Here is a 17,750-nt window from a genome sequence, read left to right as displayed (position 1 = left end):
GTGCATACAAACATTTTCGTAGGGGGTTGGTCCTTCCGTTCTCGGTTGAAATCAATGCAGAAGGTCGTCGCAGCTAGGCTTAATATTGATTAAAAATTTGGGCGCACCGTGCTACTTTCCCACTTCTCATTTGTTATCATTATAAATATTACTAGGGTTAGCTGCCGGAAGAAACGCGATAGCAAAGGGGGTTAACTAACGACCTTTTCCCTAATTGCCTCCAGAACTCGTATCGAGACGTCGCCCTAGCGCCGTTTTGCTACTATAAGAACCCCATTTCGTTTCTCCTTCAGAATATCGGCCAGATTTAATCATTTTTTCAGTTATTTTTGTTGTTTGTGTGTTTTATTATAATAAGATATTTTAGATGTTATCTGAACTCTATGGTCCGTTAGCTATTGGTGGATCTTAATATATACTCTATGAGTCTATGTATATGAAAAACAACGTATTTAGATTATTTTTTATGTAGTTTTATTTATTGATCACAAAATTATTATCGTATTTCCTCACACAAAAGAAATGCCATTTGTGCTAATGCGTCCAAGTTCGTGTCAGCCATAATTCAAATTAGAGTTTCAGAGAGATATAAAAGAAAATAAGCTGATATGAAATATTTTGAAAGTTCTCCAGAATGTGCTTCAGTGAAGTATTCAATTTTGGATGATTTCGAGCAAAACTGATCAATATTTCCAGAAGTTTTATTTTCTTATATTCAGAACTTTAGAAAATGGGAATGACTGTGAACGTTTTATTTGTTACACTTGGCTGTATTGTGACGTGAGTGGATTTACATTTCGAAAACTCTGCAAATCCCTTTCAATTTGAATCCTCTTATCCTTTCCCTATTCAGTGAATGTAAGATGAAGTAAAATCAGTATATAAGTCAAGGTTTGACAGATCGTTTCTTTCGGTCATAGCATTTTATATTAGGTGTAGTGAAAAGTAATCCATTTTCTTATAGAAGGCTTCCTATGTGAATCACGCATGGCGTCCGATCGGGTTCTGATCGAGGCGTTAGAAATATGAGATTTCGTACTACAAAAACTATTCTGACAGTGTTGCGATTAGTTGACTCAGCTTGTTGAAGATGGACACTGAAAAAGAGAAAATACGCTATATTTTACAGTTTTTCTTCGATAAAGGATAAAATGCAAACCAGGTCGCTAAAAATGTGAATAGTGTTTAGTCCTGATACTGTAACTGTAACGTTGCACGTGCAATTTCGGTTTTGTTCAGGTTATTTCGTTGTCAAAGATGCACACACTGGAAGACCAATTGTCAAAAATGTTGATGAAATCATGTGAGCACCATTTCGATCGCCCAAGAGCTGAAGATTTCACAAAAAATCGTTTGAAACCATTTTTATAACGCTGGCCTCAAGAAGAAGTTCGTTGTACTAGTTAACGCAAAAAACCTCATCAACCGAATTTCTGCGATTCGCTCCTGGATCGCAACAAATCCACCCATTTTTGAAGCGGTGACTCGTGCTTAAAAGTGGATCACTTACAACAACATTAAGCGAAAAGAGTCGTGCTTGAAACGCGGTGAGTCTACTGAAACGGTGGCTAGGATTGACGGCCACGAAGATTTTGCTGTGTATATAAAATTTGGCTGGGAATTATCATCTCTGAGTTGCTCCTCTATGGCACAACGGTAAACTGTACCTACTATCAACTTAGCCGTCTGAAGGAAGCAATTGCACTGTAGCGGCTTGATTTGGACAATAAGGGAAGAATTGTGTTCCATCAGGACAAAGCTAGGCCACTCATTGATTATTATTATTATTATTACATTGGATACAGAGTTGAGTATAAAACTATAAAACTCTTAACAAAATAAAACCTAATGTGAAAAAATAACACCAAAACAATTCAGGAAAAACAACACATACTGAAACATCCGATATTTGAAAATATGTTTGACTTTATTCAAGAACTCTTGTCCACCAGATGTCGAACCCATTCTTGAACACGCTCACCGACGCAGCTCCAACAAAATCATGCGTTAATTGATTCCAATAGGCGATTCCAACACGATCACAAGCGAAGACAGATAACTCTTCGAATTTTGAGTTCATAGAAACAAGATTCGTATGAATGAGTGGCAACGTAATCAAGTTAGACTTCAATTTTTTGAGGAGGGTATTTTGATTATCGAAGGGATTCCCTTTCTGTATTTAATAGTCAGGTCAGTCTCCCCAGAAGAACGTTTTCTTTCAAGCTCCTTGCGAAGGTCCTGAAGCTGCTTAATTTGAAGTGGCGTCCTATCATCATCTATTGAAATCCTCCTGTAGTTCTCAAAGGCAGCAAGGACCCGTCTATGACGTAAGATATTGGCAGGTACCGCCGGGTTCGAAAACTCTACCTTAACCAGTCTGGGCGCCCCCTGTCGCAAATTACCGAGTCTTCTGGTCGCGATCACATCGCTGGATGAGCCGTCCCTGATCTTCGAAATAATATCAAGAATTAAAGCTTTATCTGTTGTAACATCTACTGACTCAGGAACATTTCGGACAATGAGATTGTTAGCTCGCTTAACACGATCCAGTAACTCGACTGGATTAACGTACAATAAAGAACCATCGGCCCCAGCTGCCGCCGCCGAGATGGAAGAACCAGCGATATCCTTCAAGGTCAACACTTCACTCTTCAATATAAGGCTAGCTTTCTCCAACGCCACAACATCAACTGACCCCAACTGATTCTTCAACACCGAAACGTCCTCCCTCAGAACTGAATGGGAAGCTTTAAGGACACTGAGCTCACCACTGAATTGCTGCAATGATGATGCATGCTGCTTCAACATTTTGCCATGTGCCTCTACACTTCTTACACAGCTGCTCAGTTTATCCGAAAGCTCTTTCTGTGCTTGCTTAATTTCAGCAATATCTCTAGCGATACCGTCGAGGATAGACAATCTGGACAAAACTATGTCCAACTGATTCGATGAACCAGTGGTTTGGGACTCCGCTACACCTGTCTTACTCCGAAGCGGACGGGGATTATTGCTTTGCTGGCTGGACATTATTAGGATGATCGAACTCCGAATAATAAAAAAAAGGATGAAAAACAAAGGATACACTCTTCACTCAGCCGAGGCCGATCGGTGAGACTTAAATAAACGTACAAGGTGGGCCTAGGTTGAGAATAGGATGAAAGAAAACAGAGGATCAAAAACACAGGTGAAAATAAACAATAAGTCAGATCGGGTATGGCTCCCTTTAGAATGTGCTCGAGATTATCTCAAGCAACATATGCAGAGCGTCAGGCCTGAATCAATTAAAAACCGAGGTAACGAGGATTCAAAATAAACAATATAATTCAAACCAAAGCAATATCAACAGATAATACCTGAAGGAATCAATACAAATTATGTACGATCAAAAATTCTGGAAGTTTGTAAGTCACATAGAACAGAAAATGAAATTATCTTACGATAAAACACTCTGAATAAATCGACTAATCTTGGAGCACCACCGAAACGTGTTATCTCTCACAGGTTTTCACAAAAAATTACCACCTGTTCCTGTCCATGCCGCACAATTTTACTGGTGAAAAATTCGTTTCAACAGAGGATTGTGAAAATCGACTGTATCATTTTTTGGCCAATAGAGACAAGAGCTTCTTTGAGAGAGGCATAATGATATTACCTTCAAAATGACAACAAGTTATAGAACGAAACGGCACATATTTGACCCTAATCAGATTATTCTAATTGTGGTAACCGAGGTGGTAACTAAAGCCTTGTTTTCATGCAAAAATAATGGATTTATTTTTACTACATCTTATATAAAGAAATTCACCAAGTGTTTTATGATAAGTAACCTTCACGAGGTGTTCTTTGAGTTCCTATTGTGGTCTCATTTCAGCTGGAAATTTGACAGTAAAAACAGAAATTCACATTTGCGCATGCTGAACGCGAACCCCCTTTTCTGGAAAATAATAAATTACATGAAGGATAGTGAACGACTGATTTAAAATTAAATCATATTTTATTTATTCTACCATTGCAAACTGATATCTCGAAATAAAGCACAGTTTTTTTACTGTATTCGACTAGAGATCATACTCAATTTTTTGTGATGAACAATTTCGCTACAGTTAGTACCTAGGCATCAATGTTAATAAGAGGTAATTTGTAGATCTCAGCAACAGTCATTCCGAATAATGATGTCTTAAGAACTGTAGAAGCCGCTGATGTTAAATTGCCCATAACGTTTGGCCCTCTTGTAATGACATACTTTTTATTAGCCACCAAACAGGAGACCAACAATAAAATTTCAGTTCGAACATTGGCTACATTATATTAGAGAAGTAGAAAATTTAGGTTCGAAAATTTAGCACTTTTCGAAGTAAATGAGAGAGTCCTCAGAATTTAGGGAATAATGTGCACAGGATGAAGTTTCGTGAAGTCGAAAGTCATACATAATTAGCTTTGTTCTTATACTCATTCAGGCTAATTTCAAACAAGCGCTTACACATTTTAGACACACTTCAATCGATTTTCGCTTTCTCCGCCTAATAAAGAATAAGTGGCGGAAGATCATGAAAAAAGTCACTAACATTTTAAAGATGTGAAACCTTTCATGTGCTTTTTCCAATTTGGAGCCAGTCTTTAACGATATATTTCGACTCACAGATGATGAATTTTTGGTTACATTCGGTTATGTCCATCTGTCTGCCTGTAAACACGTTAACTCTCGAACGTCAGAACTTTAAAAATAAAATTTCAGGGTTGGTTCGAATTTCGAATGCCGCGATTAAGTTCGTTAATATCGAGCAGAACATCGAAAACAATTATCCTTATAGGTACCGGGTTTTTCAAATTATAGATTTGACCCCCCTTCAACTTTGTTGATAAAAGAGGTACAAAAAAATGTTTTCTCCAAAAGTTTCACGAAATCTACTAGAGTTTTTTAAAATGATTTCACAAAACGAAATATGTACAGAGTGGGCAACATATTGATTGCCAATTCATTTTTTCAAATGGAACATCCTGTATATTTTTCTATATTTGACTATCTCTTTTCCCCTGACTTCAAATATATAACATATGCTTGATTTATCTCTCTTATTCTAAGTACCACAGAGTTTCAAATTTTAAGAACCACCTGGCATGCTCACTAATCAGTTTGCAAGTGGAAGGCTGCGATAACTCAAAATGCCCTTTTTTGAGTTATATCATTGGCAACGATATGACATACGTTTTTCACTATAAATTGGAATTGGATCATTTGAATGCAACTCCATATATTCTCTCCTTGTAGCTTTCATATTTTTATTGTTCTCCACATAAAGCGAAAATATTTCAAATTTTTACGCTTCTGTGTAGTGCATATTCGATGAATAGTTTTATTCAATGACAAACGTATGTTATATATCGTTGCCAACTCAAATAAGGGCATTCTGAATTATCGCAGCCTTCCAGTTGAAAACAGATTACCTACTTAGCTTGCCAGGTGGTTCTTAAAATTTGAAACTCTGTGGTACTCAGAATGAGGAAGATAGGCCAAACATTTGTTATATATTCTTCAGCAGAAAAAGAGTTAGTCAAATATAGAAAAATATACAGGGTGTTCCATTTGAAAAAATAAAGTTGCTATCAATATGTTGCCCACTCTGTTTATATTTCGTTTTGTGAAATCATTTTAAAAAACACTAGTCGATTTCGTGAAACTTTTGTAGAAAACATTCTTCTGTACCTCTTCTAGTAACAAAGTTAAAGGGGGGGTCAAATTATGGTGAAAAACCCGGTACTTATATCGATGGAAAAACTATATATCTACATATAGTATGTGGGGGGCCATTAAACACTTTTGAGTTGGGGTTCCTAATTCTCGACTAGTCTACTATATAGACGAAAATTGATGTCGGTGTCTGAGGGCCAAATTATTGAGAAACTGATTGGGAAAACTGCATGTGGATAGCAATATCTATATCCTTATTACATAATTACAAGGTGTTTCTCGCAAATGTCCTGTACCTGTACAAACATTATCAAATCAACTCTTTAGGCACAATTTGATAACGTAAATAAATTTTTTTCGCAAACTGATATTGATATGAAAAATTGTTTTTAAGTAGTCAAACCCTCATATTCTGCATATTTCGATAGAGTTTGCAATTACCATTTCAAAACTACAGCACACATGATATTTCACTAGATTACCGTTCAAGATTTATTTATTTAAATTAACGTGTCTCGACAGCTATGGTCATTGACACAAGATCACATTGAAAGTAGTCAATATTACATCAAAAAAGATTTAAATAATAGAGTACAGTTCATTATCTTTGAGAAATCGTATGATTGCTTCGATCTGGGTGGGTGAACTTAGTACATCATGCAGGTGCTCTTTGATACCATATCGTCGGCGTTCAAGATTTAAATCTTCCAATTTCAATCGTTTAAACAGTGAAGGCTTCCTTTTGTTCAATTCAAAAATATACGATTAAGTACGAAAATGTTAAGGAATATGATATGGCATATTTTTTTATTGAACCGGAGAAAATGAAAGAAAACAAGTGATTGGAAAAGTGGATCAAAGTATCCTGAAAGGGGACCATCATTCAAAGATTCCCCCGATTGGCACAACTGGGCCAATGAAGTTCGATTTGTGGAGGAAAGATTTGATTGATATGTTTACACATAAAGAGTTGAAATAATGATCGAGTAGCTGTTAAAAAAACCTCAAATTTGGAATATCTATCTATATCTTGATCGTTATTCTAGGAAATATTAAGTGTGTTATGCAGGGTGTTTCATTGGGAAACGGAAATATTTCACAGGTGCATAGGTTCAGGAGATACCCCATTTATTGGGTCTTACTCCCTTCGTAGCCGAGATACAGGGTGTTTTATGATTTTTTCCCGTTTCTTTCTGAGGCCATATCAAATGAACCACCCGGTATAGTTTCTTCATATTTGGCAAGTATGTTCCTAATTGTGAGCCAAAACGTATCATGCAATAACCGCCTTGAAAATCCAGGTCCGGGTCAACAAAAAATGATGAATCGTTTGAATCCTCGATCAACACCCTGTACATCGGAATTTTGAAAATCTGTTTTAATTCGGAAACACCACTAAAAACCAAATTGAGACGTGTACTTCAAATTTTCGCGAAGACAGTTTTACTGCACAAATTTTCAACGTAAAAGTGAAGTTTTCAAGGACTTGGATACCTGAAAGTGGTTTTAAGTGACTTTTAACAATGAATTATCAAAAATATTGAATCCATAATTATTTCAAGATTATTTTGTAATTCATTTTTACATTCGTTTTTCTTTTCGCGAAAATTTGAAGTACACGTCTCAGTTTAATTTTTAGTGGTGTTTCCGAATATTAAAATATTTTCAAAATTCCGATGTACAGGGTGTTGTTTCGAGGATTGAAACGATTCATCATTTTTTGTTAACCTGGACCTGGATTTCTCAATTAGGAACATACTTGCCAAATATGAAAGAAATATACCGGGTGGTTCATTTGATATGGCCTCAGAAAGAAACGGGCAAAATTCATAAAACACCCTGTATTTCGGCTACGAAAACAGTAAGACCTAATAAATGGAGTATCTCCAGAACCACCTTGGTGCCACCTATGCACCTGTGAAGTATTTCCGTTTCCCAATGAAACACACTGTATATGCAAAAATATATGAGGTGTCCCATTTGAGAAATTATATTTGTATAGCGATAGCTGCTGAAATATCAATTTGTGGAAAATTTAATGAATGTCATCAAATTCTACGCGAACAGTTGTTTCGATGATGTCTCCACCGATGTTTCCACAGAAATGTAAACTCTTCGAAAGAAAAACAGTACAGCAATTTTTCCAATATTCTCGTTCTCGAAAGCTTCCCAGACATTGATATCAGTTTTTATCTAGATAGACAAAAATACAGAAATATCTCTTTCCATTCAAAATGTTCCAATATGCACACCCTGTATACACACAATGAATTCACAACATCTGAGTTGATATTATCTATATACACCTAATTTGTGTATGTTTGTCGTTAAAAGAAAATTAAAAGGGTTTTATTTTCTATTTTGAAAATTATTGTTTTTCAAACTGAACTATCCGTCGATTCTTCTATTGTATAGTGTAGTCTTCTTCTATTGTATAGTGTAGTTGTATAAGTAACATGTTTTGTCGGTGTTCCACTCATTTTGTTGGTGGTTTTATCTAGCTTTTTCTTTCTGACGAGTGCAAGGTGTAAAAAGTCTGTTTTACAAATTTTCCACACCGATAGCTCTAAGTCAATTAAATTTGTTCGCTTCGTGCGTACAAAGCCACGACAGATGGAACGGTAACGAAGGATGCCTCCTGTTCCACCAACCCATAATCGTTCGTGGAGCTATTCTGCTGACGGAAAAATAACGCTTTTATATCGACGAAGATAATGGAATGCGGTGTCAAGAAACTTTCATTATCTCTGAGGATCAAGATTGACTAAGAAAAATTAATCCAGAAGAAAAAAACCACAAACCAGCTTCCTAGGATAAAAGTGAAATGATCATTATCTCAAAGTGGTAATTTTCAATTCAACGGTACATAACTCCGAGTCATTAGAGATTGTGCAAGTCTTCGGTATTTTTCTGGTTGAATTGTTATTTGCCGATCGGTTGTGAAGAGCGTAGTGGAGGTTTCATAAAAATTTGCGTGAAACGGGTTTTTGTTCATGAAGAGTCAATCAAATGGAGATATATTTTCATTGAGTATTTTCGGCTTAAGATACTTATTCGTTGCAACTAACAGAAGCATCCCTATCTGGTAATAACTAATTTTGTTATTTGTATTCATAGAACTTGTTTTTGAGGCGAAAAAACTATTGTGGCGAAACAATTTATTTTTACACAAATTTGATACAAATAGCCCTTAAAATTTCCGATAAAAGTTCTGGAGAATTTATATTTTCACGAATCTTGAATTCTACATATTCCAAGACATTGAGAAATATGTAACTCAAAACTCAATCGGAAATTTTGAAGTCAGATGTTTCTAATGCTTTGAAACCTTTTCTGAATAGCCTAATTATATATTTTTCATGACCAAGCAAACCCAGCATCCGTCGGCAACTTGGTCGACTTTAGGAAATATTTTTGTAGGACGTTTTCAACCATTATACTTGATACAAAGAAATAATAATATTTCTTTACAATACAAAGAACTAATAATATTTCTTTATATCATAGTGTTCAACTACTGAACTACTGCCAAGTAGCAAAAAAAACAAATTTTATGATTATCTTAAGGAGCAACCACCAAGAAATTCTTTCTATATTGAAATTGCCGATCGATGCAAAAAATAATTCTGGGTTATAAATAATAAACGAAAATTCATTGGGGACATAATGTCCTGACTCAGAAATTATGGTATTTTTGTATGAGACTGCAGACCCAAAGCACCCCTCCTAGCTGCGCTCGTGGTTAGAAGCATTAAATTCAATGACTGTAAAACTAAGAATCTATTTCGAAACGTTGGATTTCATACACAAAATTGAACGTGAACTGTTACTCAGATTATTCATCTGAGAGTGTTAGTTGTGTTTCTGAGGTTCATCATGTGGTACCAGAAATCGAAAAAGTTTTTTTGTTGGCACATTCAATACTGAATTGACAATGGGTTCCACTCTGATTAGAGGTTTGATATGTTATAATAAATTGCCTAATATGTGGGTATGTTAAAAATTTTTTAATAAATATGTGGCGGCTTCTCATAAAGCTCCACATAGCAACAATATATACACAGCATTCGGTAGCCTAGACGTTAAGAGGTAGACTCACGCACCGAGATACGACAAAGGTCCCGGGTTCGAATCCCGGCGGCTCCCGATAATAATTCGCGAGTTTCTCCTCAAAGAATGCACTCCTCATGTCCCATAGTGAATCGACGTTTTATATCAACTCAAAATATATTGAGATGAAAACCTAAATATATCAGAAATTCAGAAAACATACTTAAAGCGCGCCAAACGACGTGAAACAGATGACACTAGGAGCAATTGTTGCCAAACTTAGGATTTCAGCAGGTAGATACAGAAAATAATAAATATTAGACATACTATAAATTCAACAATAAGGAAAAATATGGGATTCCAAAAATAAAAATTTGCATATTCAATCGGGAATCATTCATAAACATATACTGCATTCAATATAATATACCTACATTCATTATGATATAGTCAAATTGAGGATTTGAATATAAATTACAATCCGAGAATGTATTCTAACCATGTTGGGAAAATGAAAAATTGCGTATACTCCCTCTATCTATTTTTATTACTCTATGACTGATAAAAAAAATGACAGAAAAAGCCTATATAGGATTTTTCTGTCATTTTTTTTTATTTTTAATTCGACAAAAATCCCTTTCTCCCAGCAAAAAACATTACAATGTCATGGGTAAATCCAGCAAGAAAATCATGAAAAAAATTGAGTTTGGTAATAAGTGAAGGCTGACGCAAAGTTTCAATGAAACCTTTATGGATATTGTATATTTTAAAACATTTTTTTTAATATTGCAGGACATTTTTTGCCAGATTTTTTTTTGAGGAATCGATTAAACTAATTATACTTCATTATTCAGATTTACAAGTATCTTTACTCTAAGCCAATTTTTGTGATCTAGTGTTGGATGGTTTCAGTATGTAAATAAGTAACTAGCTTTTCACATGAATGTAGCATTATTAAAGATTAACACGAAGATTTAAAAGAAAAAAACAGGCTAAATTTATTGTATAAGTGCGTAAGTTAAGAATAAAATGAACAATTTTGTTTGATATAATTTCTTTCATGCTCAGAATATGAAGAAAAAAACAGTGCGAGGGAATTGAATGTTTTCGAAGTAAGCCTTATATTCACAACTTGATAAAATCGGTGGTATAGGAATTCTTATAAATACGATTCCAGCAATAATATTTTCCAGATCACGATCTTGATCAAGCAATAAGTAGTAGGACTCTTTATCCATAATCTTATATCTAATGGAAAACCAGGAATGCAATCACAACGCCAATTAACTGCCGTATATTAAGAAATAAAATCAGGAAAAACTAGTTCCAAGGTAACGGGTAAAATGCGCATTGCGTCCAAACTAACACCGCGTCCCATCGTCCCACATAACTTATCCCTAATATTTTTATCGACCAAACATTTCTACTCACAAGGTGGTTCTCGTCGGAGGAAATAGGTATACATCACAGAAAAATAACGAAACACAGCAACCTGGTGATAATATGGATCCAACTTTAACGGAGTTATTCAAATTGTTACTATAGAATTGACGGGGGATGGCGAATGCGCATGCGTTTTTTCACCTATAGTCAAGGTTCGCTAGGACGGAAGTGTCGGTCATGCAACACTGCTATTTTGCTCCCCCAACCATGCCAATAATTTTTTATCTGGCATTGTTAACGTTTTATAGGGATTTTACGTCACCGTTAGTGGAATATGGTAGACCATTGGCCAGAAATTCTGCTTTAATGAACTTTGGAAAGATAATCTACCGAATTATGGTCACGACATTTGATGGTTTCCGTCATAATTGCGAGTGGCCATTGATCGAAACCAGGTGAAGAGAAGCATCGTAAGAATAAGTTATTACTTTTATTTCATCAGAATTAACGGTGAAAATAAAACTACATATAATTTTGAATAATAGACCGGTGTGCTAGCGATACTGTTATGTATTATGGTATGGAGAACAATGAATGATATAGCAGGGTTATTTAATGAAGAAGAAGAAGAAAGTTTATTTTTGCCTAATAAACTAATTACATCGCTGAGGTATATAATTCAATCATTCGCCTTGTTTCTTATTCTCGGAGTGTATGATTCGAATATGGTAAATAATTCAAAAGAGCTTTAAATCATCAGGAACTAATACAAAATATGGATCATCCGAATTTATTATGAATTCGAAGAATACGCTTACAGCCCAAGGGCCCGTATGGATACCAGACTTATGTACCGGGTTTTTCACTTTAATTTGACCCCCCCCTCTAACTTTGTTATTAAAAGATCTACAAAAAAATGGTTTCTATAAAAGTTTAACGAAATCGACTAGTGTTTTTTTTTTAAATGATTCCACAAAATGAAATATATACAGAGTGGGCAACATATTGATTGTAAATTCATTTTTTCAAATGTATATTTTTCTATATTTGACTTTCTCTTTTTTTCCCTGACTTCAAATATATAACATATGCTTGGTCTCTCTCTCTTATTCTGAGTACCACAGAGTTTCAAATTTTAAGAACCACCTGGCATGCTCACTAATCAGTTTTCAAGTGGTAAGCTGCGATAACTCAAAATGCCTTTTTTTGAGTTATCTCGTTGGCAACGATATGACATATGTTTTTGACCATAATTTGGAATTGGATGCAACTCCATATATTCTCTCTTTGTAGTTTTTTATTTTTATTGTTCTTCACATAAAGTGAAAATATTTCAAATTTTTCCGCTTCTGTGTAGTGCATATTCGATAAATAGTTTCATTCAATGACAAACGTATGTCGTTATCGTTGCCAACGAGATAACTCAAAAAAGGGCATTTTGAATTATCACAGCCTTCCACTTGAAAACTGATTACTTAGCTTGCCAAGTGGTTTTTAAAATTTGAAACTCTGTGGTACTCAGAATAAAAAAAAAATAGTCCTAACATATGTCATATATTCGGAATCAGGAAAAAAAGAGCAAGTCAAATATAGACAAATAAACAGGGTATTCCCGAGGGTATTCCATTTGAAAAAATGAAGTTGCAATCACTCGATATGTTGGCCACTCTGTATATATTTCATTTTGTGAAATCATTTTAAAAAACACTAGTCGATTTCGTGAAACTTTTGTAGAAAACATTTTATTTACCTCTTTTAGTAACAAAGCTGAAGGGGCGGGGTCAAATTATGGTGGAAAACCTGGTACATATATCATAGTGTGAAAGCTGAAACTTTCTGTATGCAATGTCCTAATAGAGCCAGTTAGAGAAGTAGCTGAGTCGGTTAGGTAAGTACGGGATGATAGAGGTGATAAAATGGGGACCAAATAATTACTAAATCTGAGATGTATACAGAGTGCCGCATTTTACTCGAGAAATTAAATAAAATGAAAAACTATGAACTTTAGAGAAAAAAATTTAAATAAAAATTGTTATGTTCCAAGGGGGACAAAAATAAACAAATGATTTTTTTAACCTTGATTTGAAAACTTGATTTTTTTTTAATGGAAAGGTATATTTCTTAGTGCAGATTCTTATTCTTCATAAAAAAGTAGTAACTTCTGTTTGAAACATTCTTTCATCGGATTTCAAAATATTGAAGTAAATTTCATTTTACAATTGGAAAAAAATAAGAATTTGTAATTTTAAAAATGAAAATTTTTTTATTAATTTCATATTATTTCACTAACTGTTCGAAATGATGACCTTGGATATTCCTGCAACAATTCAAATAAAATTCGGTTGAATATTTTGAAATCCGATGAAAAAAAGTTTCAAACTGGGGTTACTATTTTTTTCATGAATAATAGGAACCTGCAGTAGAAAATATTCCTTCCCGTTGAAAAAAATAAAGTTGACCTTGAAATATTCTTGAAGTCAAGGTCAAGGTTGAAACAAAATATGTTCATTTCCTTAACCCCTTGATTGATACTTTTAATTGAAATATTTTTTTCTAAATCACATAGTTTTCGAGATAATTCACTGTCTCGAGTTAAATACTTCATCCGGTATATGTGATATGAATAACTTCCAAAAGACGTTTTTTCAATTGACAGATACTTAGCATAGTGAAAACACTCATCCGGATGAATTGAAAGGTTTATTTTCGTCATAAGAATAAAAGATAAATTCACATATTATGTTATATGAAACACTATTAAATGATATCATCTCAATCGACAGACCATATTGAGAACCTCTTACTTGTCTCATCTTAAAAATTTCAGTGAACTCACGTCATTAATATTAAGACTGAATATATTCGTTATTGGTGTATCCAATCGTCTGAAGATTCAATTTCAGCTCATTTTTGCATTCATCACAGATGCAAAACAACAATTAACGATTTTGGATAGGGTTACGAAAATTTATCACTATCTTTTAAACGTCTGGTAGGGAATTATGACCAGGAAATTACTGATTGACAATTTTTGAAGGTATGTACAATTTATGCGAAAACCAACAATCTTAATTCAGTAAAAATTCTTTCATTAAAATGACTACATATGTTTCGATCTATCAAAAGATCATCTTCAGGCTCTACTAATTCAAAAGAAAACAAAAAAGAACAATTGCTCTTTTTCTTCTTTTGAATTAGTAGAGCCTGAAGATGATTTCTTTAGAGATGGAAACATATGTAGCCATTTCAATAAAAGACTTGGAGTCTTTTATCTCTCCTTTATAACTGTTATAACAACATAATAATAAAGGATGGATTACGTTTCTACAAAAAATGTAGTCTGATGTAGCCATACTGTGGCGAAACAATTGTCGCAGACAATAACATATTTTAACGTAGGTAATGAAAATTTAATATAATATTTGTGGAAGTTGTTTGTTTTTATTTTAATTATAATGAATTTCCGTCAAGTATGAATCGAATCGATTAAATGTCAAGTTCATTTGAAGAGGTTGTTGGCCGGCCAACGCGATGGCCAAGTTCTTTAATGGACTATACCTCAGCCACTCATATGCACGTAATTTGTTGTGAAATTTTCAATGAATTGGCATAAGAGATTCAATTTGCATTGCAAAATTTGAAACCAATTATCTGTTCGATATTGTAAAATTGTGAAACTCATTGGAAATCAATTTATGGAATGAAGCACTGTAAAATATTAAACACAAGTTGTATGTACATACTCCGTCTGAATATGGAGAGGGGCAGCAAGTTTTGGGGTAATTTTGATTTCTTCGATTTCATATATTTTTCCGGGTTCTGAATCCGAATCAGAGGTTTGCCACCACAATTTTGTGACGGAACATTGCAAAAAATAAAAAATGTACTTTGCATATAACTCCGAAAATATCAATTCCTTGTGAATGCACTTTCTGTAAAAAATCAAAGTATATATCATAAAATTTCCCACAAATTTCGCTCATCAGGTTTCTGGCTTAAACGATAGTTGAAAATTGTATTTTACTATTTCTGCAAAACCCACTTTCTGGGGTTGTTTGATTTCTTTGATTATATATGTTTTTTGGGGTGCTCAATCCGAATCAGAGGTTTTCCACCGAAATTTTGTGCCTGAACATTGGAAAATATGCATAAAACGGTAAAAAAGAACTTCATTTTTTGGCGTTTTTTTGCATATAACTTGGTTAATATCAATTTTTTGTGAATGACCTTTCTATACAAAAATAAGGTAAATGACATTTCCTACCAATTCACTTCATGAAGGTTTTCTGACCGATAAAGTGTTCTGGTTCAAACAATAGTTGAAAATGTAGGTAACTTTAATATATTATTAATGGCATGTTTTTTACTCAATGATTTCTTCTTCCGAGGCAATCTAGATTGGTTAAAACTATAAAGCCATCATTTTTTTCAGAGAAAAAAGCATTTTCGAAATCACTTTTTGAAATTTGGTTTGTTTCTTTATATTGATTTCAATAAATATATTAGCGAAATAATACCATCGTAGTATTTATACATATATTACTAAAATTCAATTTTTATATGGGAAGGTCATCCACGAAAAATAGATACATATTTGCCGAGAATTGAAAAATTAAATTTTTTACATTTTTTTCGAAGTTCCGTCAAGAAATTTTCGTGGCAAACTTCAGATTCGGATTCAGCACCCCTAAAATATATGAAATCGAAGAAATTAAAACTACCCCAAAAAGCGTTTTTTTGCTGAGACAGATAAAATACGCCAATTATCAGCTATTGTTGAGCCGGATAATTGGAAAAAAAAACCTTGATGAGAGAAATTCGTAGGAAATCTAATATATTTTGTTTTCGTATAGATAGGAAATTCACGAAAAATCGTGATCGTTTTTCGAATAAGATGCAAAAAACCATCAAAAAATATTTTTTTTTTGCATTTCTGCAATGTTCCATCATGAAATTATGGTGACAAACCTCAGCAGCCCAAAAAACATTCATAATTAAAGAAAACAAAACTACCCCAAAACTTTCCCTAGTGAGCACAAGTTGACTGAACTACAATGAAAGTGGGATAAATAGATACAGTCCATTCAGGAATTATTGACATCCCGGGTGGCTTTGGAAAATCGAAATTAAGTTGGTAATGGCTCTTTCAGTAACATTTTGAATTGCAGATTTCGGGTTGGCATTGGAAATGTCATTGACAAGAGGTTAGATTTCAGTTTGTTTGTGTTATTGGTTTTGATCGAAGAAATTTTGAAACTTAAAAGTTGTATCAATTTCAAACACACATTGATTAGTTTATTTGAGTATTTCTCACAGTACTGTTTGAAAAAAGAAGAAGGCAAGTCATTACAATCTGGATTATTAGTGGAAGAAAACCTGTGCAATACGATTTCACCTTCAAAGAATCATTGAAAGATTTGATTGTTACCAAAAGCAACCAATATATCAGCCTGGATGAAATTTGACCAAAAAGCATCTGGATTTTAATCAATCCAAGAAAACATTACATAAACGTAATTGGTTACAAGTTCAAAACAGTTAATAAAAGGAAAATTCTTATTGATAAACAGAAAAATATAATAAGTTGAGTACGATTTTATGGTGAATACAGAGAATATTTGCAACAAAATGTGAAATTTATTTATCTGGAGGAAACTTGGTTATTTGAGAATATTATTCAACAGTGGACTCTAGAAAGAAAACAAAATGTTTTTCAAGTATATTCATGGGTAAAAGTAGAAGGACCACTATTTTGAATGCTGGATATTTGGATTTTTACCTGGATGTTTTGTTTTGACAGTGGTGATCATGAGGATTATATAAATCTATGAAGAGAGAATTATTTTATGATTGGATTGCTAAACAAAGTCTTGGCATTGCATCTATAGTTTATTTATATTCTATATTGAAATTAAGTATTGTTATATCTGTTTTTTGTTCTTCAATGAGTAATCCAAAAATCTAATAAATTCCAATTGCTTCATAGAATTTTTACTGAGTATCAAAAATCAAAAATATATTCAGAAGAGTAACTTCAAGAATTTCTTCACCTCTTACCCCCTTGAAGATAATAATAAAATGCAATAAAATTTTAAAATTCATGAATTAAAAATAATTTCATGCAAAAATGCTTTTAGTATAAGTGAGTTAAGGCTGTTATGGGCAAAATAATTTATGTAATTTAATAGAAACTAGTATAAAAGCATTTCAATAAAAAACAGAAAACTCGAGTACAGATAGTACCTATATTTTTCATACAAGTTTAATCAATCATTCATGTCATGAACAGTTTCAATAAATAGTGACTTTAGAAAGTAATTGACACATCGGCTGATAAATTGGTTCCAATTTTGAAAGTAAGAGTACAACTGTGATGTCAAAATTTTCCATATACTAAATGGATTCTTTGAATTTTTTTTCTGTCTTGTTATGATATGGCTCTTCCATTCACTAAGCTACACTATTTAAATTTATCAACCAGTTTTTTCTGTTTTCTTCACCAGTTTAGACACCACAGTTAAAATGATCCATAAGAGTTATTTGATAAGAATTTTGCAAGCAGGTTGGTATCCAGTGTCCATCAGTAATGCAACAATTTTTGAAGAGCCTTTGGTGAAAAGGAATATGC

At 33.6% G+C, this 17,750-nt stretch overlaps 1 protein-coding gene across 2 annotated transcripts in view; it reads right to left on the bottom strand.

Moving 5' to 3' along the window:
- The window catches only part of LOC123673707 (ras-GEF domain-containing family member 1B-like), a 200,457-nt gene that overhangs the window by 147,145 nt on the left and 35,562 nt on the right, over positions 1 to 17,750 (bottom strand). The gene's annotated exons all lie outside the window — the stretch shown is intronic.

This window comes from Harmonia axyridis, chromosome 2, assembly GCF_914767665.1.
Source record: "Harmonia axyridis chromosome 2, icHarAxyr1.1, whole genome shotgun sequence".
In the NCBI taxonomy this organism is placed as follows: domain Eukaryota; kingdom Metazoa; phylum Arthropoda; class Insecta; order Coleoptera; family Coccinellidae; genus Harmonia; species Harmonia axyridis.
The sequence above is the reverse complement of the archived record's forward strand: the minus strand, read 5'-3'. Positions and strand labels throughout refer to the sequence as shown.